The sequence below is a fragment of the Erinaceus europaeus genome, chromosome 13 (assembly GCF_950295315.1).
Source record: "Erinaceus europaeus chromosome 13, mEriEur2.1, whole genome shotgun sequence".
Lineage (NCBI taxonomy): Eukaryota > Metazoa > Chordata > Mammalia > Eulipotyphla > Erinaceidae > Erinaceus > Erinaceus europaeus.
In genome coordinates, this window is record NC_080174.1 from 49,576,322 (window position 1) to 49,592,406 (window position 16,085).

At 43.7% G+C, this 16,085-nt stretch overlaps 1 long non-coding RNA gene across 1 annotated transcript; it reads right to left on the reverse strand.

The window, feature by feature from the left end:
• Positions 1 to 4,630: 4,630 nt before the first annotated feature.
• Positions 4,631 to 14,863, reverse strand: LOC132542520 (uncharacterized). The gene is made up of 3 exons (XR_009553526.1): positions 14,687 to 14,863; positions 10,643 to 10,794; positions 4,631 to 4,749 (listed from the first exon to the last, which is right to left on the reverse strand). It is a non-coding gene; the product is annotated as an uncharacterized LOC132542520 (long non-coding RNA).
• Between the last annotated feature and the right edge of the window lie 1,222 nt (positions 14,864 to 16,085).

The following is a 16,085-nucleotide window of genomic DNA, read 5'->3' on the forward strand; positions in this document are numbered from 1 at the left end:
GTAGATCTTCTCTGATCACCTTTTAGCAAACAGTTCTTGGGGGCCGGGCGGTAGCGCAGCGGGTTAAGCGCACGTCGCGAGAAGCAAGGACCTGCGTAAGGATCCGGGTTCGAGCCCCCAGCTCCCCACCTACAGGGTAGTCGCTTCAAAGACGGTGAAGCAGGTCTGCAGCTGTCTTTCTCTCCCTTTATTTGTCTCCCCTCCTCTCTCGATTTCTCTCTGTCCTATCCAACAACAACGACAGCAATAATAACAACGATAAACAACAAAGGCAACAAAAGGGAAAAAATGGCCGCCAGGAGCAGGGGATTCATAGTGCAGGCACCGAGCCCCAATGATAATCCTGAAGGAAAAAAAGAAAAGAAAATAGCTCTTTCCAGTCCAAGTCAGTCTCTCTCTCTCTCTTTCCCTTCCTTCCTCCCTCAGCACCTATCATACCTGTTAACACACTGCATAATGGGTCTGTCGGTGCATTACCTGTCAGCTCGACCAAAAGTGAGCCCTTTGGCAGCAGGACCCTTCCTGTTGTTATTATTTTTCACGGCTGTGTCTTCATCCATTATTATTATTATTTTCACGGCTGTCTCCATCCCTTAGAACACAGCAGGTGCTCAAAAATATTTGTCAAAAAGGACAGACGAGTAAACATAGCATTTAACGTATCTGAATTTGTTTATTCACTTGAGGAACTCCATTGTTCTCATCTGATCATCCAGATGTCGGGGGTGATATGATGCGGCGAATACCCACCACCCTCGCGAAGTTGACAGCTTGGCTTTCAGCCATGGGAACTGGAGGACGGGTCTGGGAGGCGGAAGACTTCCGGTTCTGTGATGTCATTTCCGAGTCTGAGTGTCTCCCAGGTGTTGAGCCCCTTACTCTTGCGCCATCTGTCGGTCCGGAGGAGGAGCTGACTTTATCCGCGAGAAGAGACGGTAGAGTCCACCGGCTGAAAGACAACAGTCTGGCATCTCCACCTATGGAAAACCGAACCTTCGCGGAGGACCGGGCTTTCATAGAAGGATCCGGCGGGACTGAGGCTGCGTGGAAAGGGAGAAAGACCCCCAAGTAACAACGGAAGTGTGCTTCGTACCCACCAGCTACTTCCGTTTCATCTTACAAAGTTGAGGAATTCTTGACTAAAAGGACAGGGGACCTAAGGAGGCGTATCCTTCTCTCTCCCGTTTAATACCCTCTAGGAAACACCTAATGAAGTCACACAGAAAATCAGGGCTTTAAACAAATTGGGAAGGCCAGGGTGTTTTATATTAAAATAAGAAGGGGGCACTTATCTACAGGAATGGACAGCATGACCCAGATTTCGTTCTGACCCTGTTCTGCCTGTGCTGGCATCTAGTTATACCAGCTACTTCCTGGTGCAAGTTACTATCTATGCTATAGTTCCTGCAGCTGTGGAAGGAAAGAATTGTACCTACCTATTATCAGGGTTCTAAGGGTTAAATAAATGAACATATTTGGAGAGTTTAGAATAGCACCTGAACTATAGTAACCACGAATTAGAAAAAATGAGGTATTAGGGGGTCAAGCGGTAGCGCACCAGGTTAAGAGCACGTAGTACCAAGTGCAAGGACTCGCACAAGGATCTCAGTTCAAGCCCCCAGTTCCCCATTTGCAGGGGAGTGGCTTCACAAGTGGTGAAGCAGGTCTGCGGGTATCTTTCTCTCTCCTTCTCTGCCTTCCTGTCCTCTCTCAATTTCTCTGTTCTATGAAGAAGAAGGAGAAGGAGAATGAAGAAGAAGAAGAAGAAGAAGAAGGAGAAGGAGAAGGAGAAGGAGAAGGAGAAGGAGAAGGAGAAGGAGAAGGAGAAGGAGAAGAAGAAGAAGAAGAAGAAGAAGAAGAAGAAGAAGAAGAAGAAGAAGAAGAAGAAGAAGAAGAAGAAGAAGAAAGAAGAAGAAGAAGAAGAAGAGGAAGGAAGAATGCCGCCAGAAATTCGTAGTGCCAGCACCAAGCCCCAGCGACTGGAGGAAAAAAAAAAGGCATAAACATGGAATAGATTACATCTGGCAGATAGTTACTAGTGGAGGTAAAGTCAGGAGGCGTTTATGCCTACTTTGGAAGAACCTCTCAGTTACTATTATAGCCTCTTACTAAGAAGAATTGGGATGCATTGGATCGACCTTCCTGTGGTGCATCCCGTGAGTACCCATTCATTGGGGAAACTGACGATCCTTCCTAGCCGACTGAATCCACATGGATCCCAGTCACTTTCAAAGCCAGCAACAAGCAGACACTGTTGACTGGCTATGGAAGAAGGGCAAACGCTAGAAGAAGAACTAAGAAGAAGCCACTGGTTACCACGCTAATTTCTAGAGTAGCATATACAGTTGTTTAATAGGACTCTACTACCAAATAACTGCTCTCTGGGCTCTTAAATAATGCCATTTTTCTTCCACTTTTTCTTTCTCTCCCTCTCTCTTTTTCTCACTCTTTCTTTCTTTCTTCTTTCTGCCTCTCGCCTCCAGGGTTATCGCTGGAGCTCAGTGCCTGCACTACAAATCCACTGCTCCACTGCTCCTGGAGGCCATGTTTTCCATTTTGTTATTGTTATTGTTGTTGGGTAGGATAGAGAGGGGGAGAGAAAGATAGACACCTGCAGACCTGCTTCATCAGCTGTGAAGCGACCCCCCTGTAGGTGGGGAGCCAGGGGCTCTAACTGGGATCCTTACAGCAGGTCCTTGCTTCGTGCCATGTGCACTTAACCCACTGCGCTACTGCCTGGCCACCAGATAATGCCAGTTAAGATGTTGGTGCTCTATAACTTGACCCTCAAACCAGGCATAAGGCTTCTTGAGAGAATTTAGAATAGATGGCTTCAGCATCCATCTTTTGCTCAATTCTATTGATATAAAAACAGAAAATAACTTATCAGCATGTTAAATATGAGAATCTGTGAGCTATCCAGGTAAAAATCCTTGTGACTTGTTGTGGTAAGTGCTGTGTTTATGGAAAACATGATGACAAGGGAGGTCTGATTAAGAATTGATGTAATTATTGGCTAGGGTTAGGCAGAAGCAGCAGGCCTTGATGAATGCATGGGACTTAGGTAGAAAAGTCTGGGAAGTTTGAGGGGGTGCATTCCAAACCAGAGAAATGGCATAGTACAAAGAAACATCTTTCTTTCAAGCCACCAAGTTGCTGACACCATCCTGACTTCCTGGAACTTCACCTCCCCAAAGCCCTGCCCCACTAGGGAAAGAGAGAAACAGGATAGGGGTATGGATCAACCTGCCAACATCCATGTTCAGTGTATAAGCAATTGCAGTAGCCAGACCTTCCACCTTCTGCACCCCATAAAGAATTCTGGTCCATACCCCCAGAGGGATAAAGAATATGGAAACCTCCAATGAAGGGGATGGGATACAGAATTCTGTTGTTAGGAACTGTGTGGAATTGTACCCCTCTTATCCTATAATCTTGTTAATCATTATTAAATCACTAATCAAATTTCAAAAAGGAACAGTATTATATAAGTCAGACTCATGATTTGCAAACTGAAGCACAGTATGGAAAATGAGAATGAAATGGTGGTTAGAGCATGTAGTGATGAGTTATGCTCTGGATGTAGCAGTATGTCATCAGAAGTGTCTGAGCAACAGAAAGAAGAGGTAAGCTAGGAGGAATTAATGAAGGTGTGGTAGGTATTTCCTAAGATGTTCTCAATGATCTTGTACCATGGAGTGGGCCTATTGATTCTATTAATGAGAAGAATGTGTTGGAAGTAATGGACTATTTCTGAGATGAGTTACTAAAAGATTAGCTTCTGTCTTGGGTATCCTGTCTTTTTCTTTCACTCACTTGCTTTTAGGGAAAACATCTGACGTGAGTCATCTGATCTATGGAGAGACCCACAGCTCAAAGAACTGATGTTTCTGCCCAATAACTAACAAGGACTTGAGGACTTTTAACAATAACTTAAGTTATCTCAGAGGTGGATCCTCCCCTCTCCCCCCAAATGAAATTTGAAATGACTCTGGCCCTAGTAAATACCTGGTAGCAGGCACGCTTGACTCCGGGTCAGAGATACCCAGCTAAACCACAGTTAGATTCCTGACTTATTGATACTGTGAGATAATAAATGCTTGTGGTTTTAAGTTGTAACAAAACATTAAGGTAGTTTGTTATAGAACTACAGACAGTTAATATAATACAGCTATACTAGAAACAAAAAGAGCAAGGAGATTAGGGAGGAGACTACTATAGCCCGGGAAGAGATGAGAATATGAATTAGGGCAGTGGAAGGGTTGAGATAGAGTGGGGGTGGGTGAATAGTAGGATATGAAGATAAGCTATGTTGGAACAAATAATGAACATTTTGCAATGAAGGTGGATGTGGGAATAGGGAGAAGGCAGAGTAGAGAATATTGCCAGTGTTTTGGTAACATTGGGAATTGTATTAGCTAGGCCACTGGGGATGAGTTTAAAGAGTAGCTCCTTAAGATTTATGGCAACAACAAGATAGAACAAGCAGATGCTAGGCTAAGCAAAGAGAAAATAGCCACTGTGGTCTGGGGGAGGAAATACCATATAAAAATAGAATCAAGATAGTAATTGGAGGGAACACTTCCTTAAGTTAGATTTACTTGCCTAGGTGTGTGGAGCATGAGTCTCTTCCTCGTCCAGCCATCCATTCAGCAACTATTGTTAAGCAGCTTCTCTGACTATTTACACTGAGGCACAAAGATAAGCACAGAAGTCCTGTTCTTCTTCATACGTAGCATTCACATCTGACTGATGGGAAGAAAATATTTTTAGATTCTGACTGTCACTCTCTTCACCACTGTTTCTGTCTTACCCTCTGCTGATTACGGTAGATACAAAGATAGTCCTTCCAAAATCCTGTTCTCTCAGTTCTTGGCCTCCTTCAAAGATGTTGTCTTCTTTCCACTCAGTCACTCACTCACATGGCCATATACAACACCTTACCATGAATATAGTTCTCGAAGCAGAATGACTTTCTAGTTATTCTTCCTTCAATTCTGACTCCATCAGTCCTTTAGTGCTAGGAATTGAAATCTGTTAATCCTATATTTTGCATTCTCTCCCTGTTAATGTTTTCCTTTCCACCAATATCTGTCAGACTTATCTTCGTGGTACTGTAGTAACAAACAATACTAAGATTTCAGATCTCTATTTAAGAGTTACACTTTAAGCCTAAATACAGCAAAGATTCATTCGTTGCTTATACAACTTGAAAATTTAGGTCAGCATGGACCCTTTCACATCACAGCTAGACAGCCAGGTTGACTAAAGCCACAGTCTCTTAATAAAGCTGGTCATGGGGCCCAGGTGGTGGTGTACCCGGTTAAGCACACATATCAGCATTCACAAGAATACAGGTTCAATCTCCCACTCCCCACCTTCAAAGAAGATGCTTTATGAACAGTGAAACAGGTCTTCAGGTGTCTTTCTCTCCCCATTTCTATCTCCTCTGTCCTCTTAATTTCACTCTGTCTTATCAAATAAAAAAATAAAATAATAAAAGGAAAAAATGGCTGCAGGGAGCAGTAGATCCATAGTGCAGACACCAAGTCCCAGTGATAACCCTAGTGGGGGAAAAAAAAACTGGAGGGAAATAGAACTCTGGAAGGTCTTGTTGACAAATGCTCTAGTCAGGATCTGTTTTCCTCTGTGGCTAACACTAGTGACAAGACCACAAATAACTCCAAGTAGACATCAACCTCAAGTGCCTTTCCACTTAAGGCCAAAATGAAATGGAGAGGTGGGGTTGGAGAACTGGGGTATTTTTAAAAAATAAAATGGAAGCACTGACAAGTCCATAGGATAAGAGGGGTACAATTCCACACAATTCTCACCACCAGAACTCCATTTCCCATGCCCTCTCCTGATAGCTTTCCTATTCTTTGACCCTCTGGGAGTATGGACCCAGGATCACTATGGGGTGCAAAAGGTGGATGGTCTGACTTCTGTAGTTGCTTCCTCGCTGAACATGGGAGTTGACAGATTGATCCATACTCAAGAACTGAGGTATTTATGAACAATATTTAGATTCCCATGTCAGTCTAAATTCCATGAAGAATATAATCACTACTCCCTTCATTCACACTTAGCACCATGTACCTTTTTTTTTTTTTTTAACCAGAGCACTGATCAGCTCTGGGTTATGGTGGTCTGAGGGACTTTGGAGCCTTGGGCATGAAAGATTCTGCATAACCATTATACTATCTACTTCCACCACTCCCTTTCATTTGTTGTATTCTCATAACAGAACCACAACACTGGTTAAGTACAACTCTCCACGCTCATCTGTGCAGCTGAAAATTTTTGCTCCCCTTGAAGTTGCCAATACCACCCCAAGACAGGACCCTGTAGTACATCCTAGATTGGGGTGGGGACACTAATATTTCTGGTTTTTTATATTTCAGGATTGTGGGCTAGGTAAAGGAAGAAGCCTTCACAAGAGAAGGCTTTCTTTTTTTCTATCTCTCTCCTTCCTTCTTCCCTTCTTCCCTTCCTTCCTTCACTCCTTTCTTCCTTCACTCCTTCCTTCCTTCCGTCCCGTCCCTTATTTTATGTAGATAGAGACAAAGAAGGCTGAGAGAGTGAAAGGAACCACAGCACTGAAGCTTCCTTAAATGTGGTGGGGGCTGGGCTGGAGCCTCAGTCATGCACAGGGCAAAGTGGTGCACTATTTATGAGAAGACTCTCTTTAGAAAGAAAAGGAACATTTATTTATTGATCTACTACCATAGACTGTGGACCATGTCTTAAAAGTTGGGGATGATTTGTTTCTTTGGTCACTAATCAGAAAAAAGAAGTTAGTCAATAAATGAATGTTTTTAAAAGAAAAGGAAACTATACTTGAGGGGGGCAAAGAGAAATCTCCCCAGCTAGGGCACATGTCTTACCTCCAGGCAACACAGTTTCAAACCCTGGCACCACATGGAGGTTCTGTGGCACCAGAGAAAACCCCAGTACTATGGGGGGAGGGGTGTCTCTTTCTCTCTCTCTCTGAATTCAAAAAAAATAGTGGTGAGGAGTGGTGTAATTGTGAATATGTGAGGCACTGACTGCCACCTACCTCCTCCCATAAAAAAACATTTGGGAGTGGTGGTGATGGGAAGTGGATATACAAAGTTGCACAGATGGGAAATAGCTCCAGTGTCTGGAGGCAACAATTGTGATAAGTATGTTGCTTCTACCTTCGAAGTTATCTTCTGCACTCAACTATGGTCACTGCCTAAACCCATCACTGTTGTTTCTCAACTCTCACTTGCCTTTCTTCAACTCCTCTTAGCTGATCTCCCCAAATCTAGTCACAAATCATGTGCAGTCTATTCTTTAATAGAAGTCAAAGAAATTTTCTTCCTGAAATGAAAATGTTCTTTTTCTTTTTTTTCTCTTTTTTCTTTACTGGGGGGGGTTAATGATTTACAGTCAATAGTCCAGTAGTTGGTACATGTGTAACAACTCTGTTTTCCACATAACATTCTAACCCCCCATCTAGGTCTCCTCCACCATCATGTTCCAGGATCTGAACACTGCCCCCCCCCCAAAGTCCTTTACTTTGGTGTAACACACCATCTAGTTTGATTTTCTACTAATTTTCAGAATTAAGCCAGGATATCTAAGGGTCTAAATATACTGTCCAGATGTTAGTCTCCAGTCTTGGGTGACTGTGAGACTCTTGAAATGTGACTAGTCTGAACTGAGGTGTGATATATTGAAAGTATAGCTCAGATTCCAAGACATGGTTCAAAGAGATGTAAAACAGCCATTAACAGTTAAGGAGTGCTGACCACTCGTGGGAACAATGTTTTTATATATTCAACGAAATATATACATTACGAAAATGTATTTCACTCTTTTCTTTTTACCCTTTAAGATATGGCAACTAGGAAATGGAAAATTACATGTATGGCTCACATTATACTTATACTGGACCATGTTGACTAAACCTGTATACCCCACCAACTCTTTCTTCACTTTCTTCATTTTAGTTAAAAATATTTTTCTCAATTAAAAGTAATAGAAACTCTGGGTTTTCACACACACACACACACACACACTCATACACACACACACACACATACACACACACGAGAAACTATGAAGGGACGTGAGAAACTATGAAGGGACGTGAGAAACATTTAGGGCCCCCCCACTCCCCACCTGCCGCAGGGATGCTTCACAAGTGGTGAAGCAGGGCTACAGGTGTCTGTCTTTCTCTCTCCCTCTCCCCTCCCTTCTCAAGTTCTGTCTGTCCTATCAAATATAAATGAAAAAAAAATGGCTTCCAGGAGTAGTGAATTTGTAGTGCACCCCAAGATAATCCTAGAGAGAAAAATAAATAAATAAATATTTGGAGAACTGAATGCTCAGGTCTTCAGATTCAATACAAGTATTGATTATCAAGTCTGAGAAGGAGCAGGACAGCTCTAGGGACTTAAGCAGCTGAGGTTCACAGGCAATTATGTAACTCAGCTCCATTTCTGGGTCTTAGAATTTGCATTTCAAATTCCCAGGAAGAGAGAATCCGATAAACTCAGTTTAATTCATGTGTGTCTACTCCAGGATCAATCTACTTCACCTTGCAAATGACTCACTCTGAGCTGCCCATTACATTTCCCACCCCTTACCCTCCAGCCACTCTGTTCCTAAAAGGCAACATGAGCTCTCACATTTAGGGATCAGCAAACATTTTCTGCCAAGGGCCAGGTAGTGAATATTCAATGCTTGGCAAGTCATAACCTGTCAAAACTAGACTATCCAGCAGTGTGGAGAGCTAAAGCTGGTTCAGTAGAACTTCATTTATAAAACCAGGAAGTGAACCAGTATGCCAACTCCTATACTGAAATTTCTGTTTTCTCTGCCTAGACTATAAGATTCTAGGCATCCTGTGATGGATCCAGGAGGTGGTACAGTGGATAAAGTGCTAGACCCTCAAGTATGAGGACTTGAGTTTGATCCCCAATATTGTATGTGCTAGAGTGATGCTCTTGTTCTCTCTCTCTCATTAATAGATATGAGTGGTGCACCTGCTAGGAAGAAAACTTCACAACTGGTGAAGCAGTGCTGAAGGTCTCTCTCTCTCTTCCTTCTAGCTGATCTCTCTGTCTCTATCCAATAAGTAAAGCTAATAAATAAATAATTTCTTAATAGATCCTAGTCATTGTTTGGGTCTTGGTTTACACTACTGTAAACAAACAGAAGAGACTACATTTTAATTTTTGACTTAGCCACCATGTACTTATCACTGCTCTTCACTTGGGACCTTGCTAGTTGTTTCTACTTTGTCACAGAAGTACTCTCTAGGGAGTTGGGCGGTAGCTCAGTGTGGATTAAGCGCATGTGGCTCAAAGCACAAGGACCAGAATAACGATCCCCCAGTTCGGGCTCTGGCTCCCCACCTGCAGGGGAGTCACTTCACAGGCGGTGAAGCAGGTCTGCAGGTGTCTATCTTTCTCTTCCCTTCTCTGTCTTCCCCTCCTCTCTCCATTTCTCTCTGTCCTAACAATGACATCAATAACAACAACAATAATAACTACAACAATAATAAAAAACAAGGGCAACATGAGGGAAAATAAATATTTAAAATTTTTTAAAAAGAAGTACTCTCTAAAATTAAAAAAAAAAGTCCCCTCTATAGCCCTCTGTATATCTCTCATGTTATTTCTACTTAGCTATAGCTACTATTTAAAATTTTTCTCCCCTCTCTCTGTGTCTTAAACCAGGGTCCAGCTGTAGACAGAAAATAAACGGTAGACAATTATCCTTGATGCCCAGCCCCAAGACCCACACAGGCAAAGCTGGGGATGTGTGTTCTCGGGAGGGAAGAGAGCAGTGGATGGCCACAGTCATCCAAGATTACATTTAAAGAAGCTTCAGAATGGGCTTTCTGGACCTAAGAGAGTGGCGAATAATAGAATAATAGAATCCAGACAAGGGAAGAGAAGATTTGTGGCCACTCAGAGTGACTGTGGCCTCTGCTAGTTTTTTATTTATTTATTTATTTATTTATTTATTTATTTATTTATTTATTTATTTATTTTAAACCAGAGCACTGCTCAGCTCTGGCTTATAGTGGTGCTGGGGATTGAACCTGGGACCTTTGGTTGCTCAAGCAAGAAACTCTTTTTGCATAACCACTATGTATCTCCCCAGCACCTCTGCTAGATTTTACCCAGTTCAGTTTTCCTTGTTTTACCCTGCCCTTTGCTACATGCTTTGTTATAAGAGCTTCCCATTTTGAGTAAGTGTTAACAGTTCATACCTCTAGGCAATGCAGACTCAATGGGGCTTTTCCTTTTCCTATTGCGCCCTTTTTAAAGGACAGAGATGTTAGGGGTGGGGCAGTGGCGTACCCACTTAAGGTCACATAGTACCATGCTCATGGAACTGTTTCAAGACCCCCACAACACACACACACCTGCAAGGGGAGCCATGATGCAGATCTACCTGTGTCTTTCTTTCTCCCTCTCTATCCCCCTCTTCTCTCTCAATTTCTCTTTGTACTTGCCAATAAGATAGAAAAAAAGAAAAAGGAAAAAAATATCCTTTAGGAGCTGTGGATTCATAGTGCCCTCACCAAGCCCCAGCAATAACTCTGGTGGGAAGCCAACAGAGATGGCACACGCTGTTCTAAAGTCTTTGAGTTTCTTACCTGAGCTCCTCATGGGGATGGTGGGCTGGGGTGGGTGGCCCGAGACAGCCGGCGACATGTCTTCCAAATGATACAGCTGACAATGAGCAGGGTGCTCGAGCACAGCAGGGTGGGGATGATGATGATGGCCGAAGCCTGTAAGCCATCCACATCTGGTCAGAGAGATGGAGGCGTCAGGGCAGGGTTAGCAGAATGCTCCCAGGGGCAGGCTGTGCACCCTGCCCTCAGCAACTGTGGCCCACAAAAGACTGGGGTCCAACAAGATAAGAAAAGACTTGGGAGACCATGGAATGACTCACCCAGCGTAGTGTACATTTCACCATGAGCAAGGACCCAGTTTGAGCCCCTGGCCACTACTTAGAAACACCATGCAAAGGGGGAGTTTGATGAGTGGTAGAATGGTACTGTGATCTCTCTCCTTCTTTCTGTTTCAGTCTCTCACCCTCTATTTAGATAAAAGGATTCTTCTGGGACTGGTCATATAGGTGCAAAACCTCAGTGAAGCTCTGGCAGCATGAAAGATAGAAAAAAATAAAGAAAGAGAGAGAGAGAGAGAGAGAGAAAGAGAGAGAGAGAAAGAAGGAAAGAAAGAAACAAAGAAAGAGAAAGAAAGAAAGAAAGAAAGAAAGAAAGAAAAAGGAAGAAAGGAAGGAAGGAAGGAAGGAAGATAGAAAGGGAGAGAAAGAAAGGAAGGATGAAAGAAAGGGAGAGAGAAAGGAAGGAAGGAAGGAAGAAAAGAGGAAAGAAAATGCCTGGAGGCAAAGTTTGAGTGACCTTGGGCAAATGGCCTTCAGTTCCTTTCCTCAGTGTTTTAGTCCCTGCTCCCACCTGCAGGGGGAAATGCTTCATGAACTATGAAGCAGGCCTGAAAGTGTCTCTCTGTCTCTCTGTCTCTCTCTATCTTCCCCTCCCATCTCAATTTCTTTCTGTCCTATCAAATAAAATAAAAGGGGGAAATGGCTGCCAGGAGCAGTGGATTTGTAGTACCTCTACTGGGCCCAGAAATAACTTTGGTGGCAATAAAAACCAAATGTATTATTATTATTATTATTATCATTACCATCATCATCATTTTGCCTCCAAGGTTATTGCTGGGGCTCAGTGCCTGTACCACAAATCCACTGTTCCTGGAGGCTATTTTTTCCCTTTTGTTGCCCTTGTTGTTTTATCATTGTTGTTATTGATGTCATCATTGTTGGATAGGACCCAGAGAAATGGAGAGAGGAGGGGAGACAGAGAGGGGAGAGAAAGATAGACACCTACAGACCTGCTTCACCGCTCGAACCAGGATCCTTACGTGGGTCCTTGCGCTTTGCGCCATGTGCACTTAACCCACTGCGCTACCACCCAACCCCCCCAAATGCCTTATTTTGTCCAACCTAACAGACTATTTAGCCGATGGAGAAGTTGAGATACAAGGCTGGATCGTCCAAGGTTAAAAAGGGAGTAACAGACAGAGGTAGGATTTAAACTCAGGGCTGAGTACTGCAAGGCCTTTATGCTATCCACATGCCTCCTAACAAGCATGTCCTGAACACTCATCATGGGTCAAGGATGTGGCTCATCCTAGTAAGACAATATCTAGTACTTAATAGTCACTCAGCTGTTATTAGTTTGATCCATGTGGTTCCCATAGAAATCTACAAGGGCAGATTATTATTATCTTTATCTTACAGATGGGAAAATCGAGGCTAGCAATGCACAGTATCTAGCTTAAGGTCACCCAGCTGGTAAGTAATGAAGCCAAGATTCAAACCCAGGCCCACTCCCCTTTTTCCATATCAACAAAGGTGCTGAGTCAGCAGAGAACTCTAATACTCTCAGTTTATTCACATGAAGAACAGGAAGGTGACCTTGGTAAAAGAATACACAGAAGAACCTGTAAATGGGTGTTCCATTAGAAGGCGACACCCAGAGGACGGAGGTGGGGCTGGTTGAGATATGGACAACCTCGTAAGCGAAGATCTAACTGTGGTCCAGTCCTGGGATGGACTGATGTGCAGGACGTTCTGATATTCTACTTGTACTAGGAACAAAAGTAGGGGCTCCGAGTCTTGTTCTGCAGAACTGCCAGCTTACTGTGCCTATACTCTTTGGGGCCTCGAAAGAGGGGAGATTAGGGCCAGCAAGTTAGCCCATTTGGTTAGTTTACTGTTTGCCATGTTCATGACTGGGTTTGGACCCAGCCTGCAACCACACTGAAGGAGAGAGACAGAAAAGAAGAGAACACAGCCTTTAGTCAGCGTCGCCTCACCCATGACTCACCCTTGTGTCATCAGTATTCTCTCTTTTTTTTTTACGTTTTTACAAATTCTTTATATTTATTTATTTTCACTTTTGTTGCCCTTGTTTTTTTTTTTTCCCTTGTTTTTTCATTGTTGTTGTTATTGATGATGTTGTTAGATAGGACAGAGAGAAATGGAGAGAGGAGGGGAAGACAGAGAGGGGGAGAGACACCTGCAGGATTGCTTCACCGCCTGTGAAGCTACTTCCCTGCAGGTGGGGAGCCGGGAGCTCGAACTGGGGTCCTTAGTCTGGTCCTCGCACTTTGCGCCACGTGTGCTTAACCCGTTGCACTACCACCTGACTCCCAATTTTTATGTATGTTTATTTATTTGTTGGATTGAGAGCCAGAAATTGAGAGGCAATGGGGGGGGGGAGGGTAGAGAGGAAGAGCGACAGACACCTGCAGTACTGCTTCACAACTAATGAAGTTTTCCCCTTGCAGGTGGGGACCAGGGACTTAAACCTGGGTCCTTGAGCATTGTAACATTTGCATTCAACTAGGTGTGCCACCACCCTGCACCCCCCCCTTTTTTTTTTTTAACTTTTTAAACTTTACTTATTGCCTCCAGGGTTATCACTGGGGCTTGGTGCCGGTGCTATGAATCCACTGCTACTGGTGGTCAATTTTTCCATTTTATTGAATAGGACAGAAAGAAATTGAGAGGGAATGGGAAGATAGAAAGGGAGAGAAAGTTAGACACCTGTAGACCTGCTTCACCACATGTAAAGTGACTCTCCTGCAGGTGGGGAGCCGGGGGCTTGAACTGGGATCCTTGTGCTGGTCTTTGTGCTTCGTCCTATGTGCACTTAACCCAGTGTATCACCACCCAACCCCCTTCACTTTATTTTTTTCTTTTGGCTTCCAAAGCAAATACCCAACTTCCCAGCCCAAGGCTGAGCTCTACCTAGGAATTTACTGTAGTAGTTAAACATTGTGAATTGAAGTGTGATCTTGGGCACAACTGGGCATGTGGAGGGGGGTAGAGGGTAGAGACTGAGTGTCCTAATACTCCACATATGGCATCAAAGTTACCTTCCCAGTTTTGGGGCTTGATTACCCAATTCAAACCCATGCATATATATATATATATATATATATATATATATATATATATATATATTTTTTTTTTTTTAATGCTTTCCTTTCTCTCAGAGTCTCTGTACACCATATGATTTTCAAATTGGTTGTGCTCAACTGCTTATGAAGCTTTCCCTTGGTCCTTGCGCATTGTAGCAGGTGTACTCAACCTGATGCATCACCACCTGGCCTCACTCAGTATTTTCTGGCTCCCCAGTTTTTCTGTGTCCCATCCCTCATCTTCCACCCTAATCCTTCAGCCTTCCCAGCTTTGCAGCCTTCTCTCCGGACCCCCTGCCTCCAGCTCCTCCCCTCTCCCTTCCAAACACAACCTTACTCTTCTTGGCTCAAAACCTTGTATATTCTCAGGGGTGAGCTTGGGCTTGGGCTAGGAAGCTGGGTATTTGCTTTGGAAGCCAGGAAACTTGCAAGTGGCTCAGCCCCGCTGCTACTCACCTCCCTGCTCTTGTTTATTCTCCAGCCCCTTCAGTGCCAGGGAGAGAATGGCTGAAGCACAGGGATTGGCTGTACCCCCAACACAAACATACCTGAGTCCAGACGCCTTTGCTCCCTCAGTCAAAACCACCACACCTCCCACCACCTACCGGGGCCACTTTGCCTCTTGGGGTGGGCAGCAGGCTCAGAGGAACCCAGGGACAGACAATTAGCAGAATACTTACAGCAGCGGTAGACAGCAGTGGAGAAGTTGCAGGGGGACTGTGTGCCCATCAGATGGTGCTGGGGCTTCAGTTCAGGAGGGGGTGAAGGCTCAGGTACTCATGGTCTTCTGGGGTACCCCATTCCTGAAAGTGAGGAGGCAGTCTGAGACTATATCCTGAAACAGTGGGGTTCCAGGCAACTGTTGGAATCTCTGCTTATTCCCACTCAGGAGGAGTCAGAAAAAGCCAGTTTTGGGGAAGTGTGTGTGGGCTGGGGGTGGGGTGGGGGCGGTAGGCAGACCTTTTATTGTATTAAAGTGATGTTACAGAAGTTTATCTAACAGCACACACACACACATACACACACACACACACACACACACACTGTTATTAAGTGGTAGGAAGTGGGAACAGGTAGTTATAGAACAGTAATTGTGTGTTCTTCATTTCTTTATTACATAGAGAAAGAGAAATTGAAAGTATAGAAGATAAGAAGGGAGAGAGATAGAGAAACACCTGCAGCCCTGCTTCACCACTTGTGAAGCTTTCCCCCTGCAGGTGGAGACAGAGCGTGTGTTCTGATTGTTGTAAATAAGCATAGTCACATGAGGAAAAGACTATAAATATTATCACTAGAATCCCAGCTGTCTTTATCTCTGAACAATGACTAATGTGAGTTTTGTTTTTCACTTTGCGTGCCTTCACTGTGTTTTTCAGATTTTCTACAATAAGACTGTAATAAGAAAAAAATTATTGGGATAATGATACATTTTAAAAATTGTTACCGGGGCAGTCGGGCGGTAGCACAGCAGGTTAAGCACACATGGCGCAAATCACAAGGACCGGCGTAAATATCCTGGTTCGAGCCCCCGGCTCTCCACCTGCAGGAGAGTTGCTTCACAGGCAGTGAAGCAGGTCTGCAGGTGTCTGTCTTTCTCTCCCCCTCTCTGTCTTACTCTCCTCTCTCCATTTCTCTCTGTCCTATCCAACAACAACGACATCAATAACAACAATAAAACAACAAGGGCAACAAAAGGGAATAAATAAATATTTTTTAAAAATTAAAATTGTTACCAGGGTTATTGTTGTCTGCACAGCAAATCCACTGCTACTAGTGACCACTTTTTTTCTCTTAATCTTTAGAAAAAATTTTATAGAGGCAGAGAGAAATTGAGAGAGAAGGGAGAGAGAAAAAAAGATGCTTTCAATATTGCTTCACCATTTGTAAAGCTCCACCATTACAGGTAGGGACCCGGAGCTTGAACCCAGGTCTTTGGTAATGTGTGTTCTACCAGGTGCACCGCCACTTAGCACTTTCTTTCTTTCTTTCTTTCTTTCTTTCTTTCTTTCTTTCTTTCTTTTTTTTTTTTTTTTTGCCAGAGCACTGATCAGTTTTGGTGCAGGGGGTTGAACCTGGGAC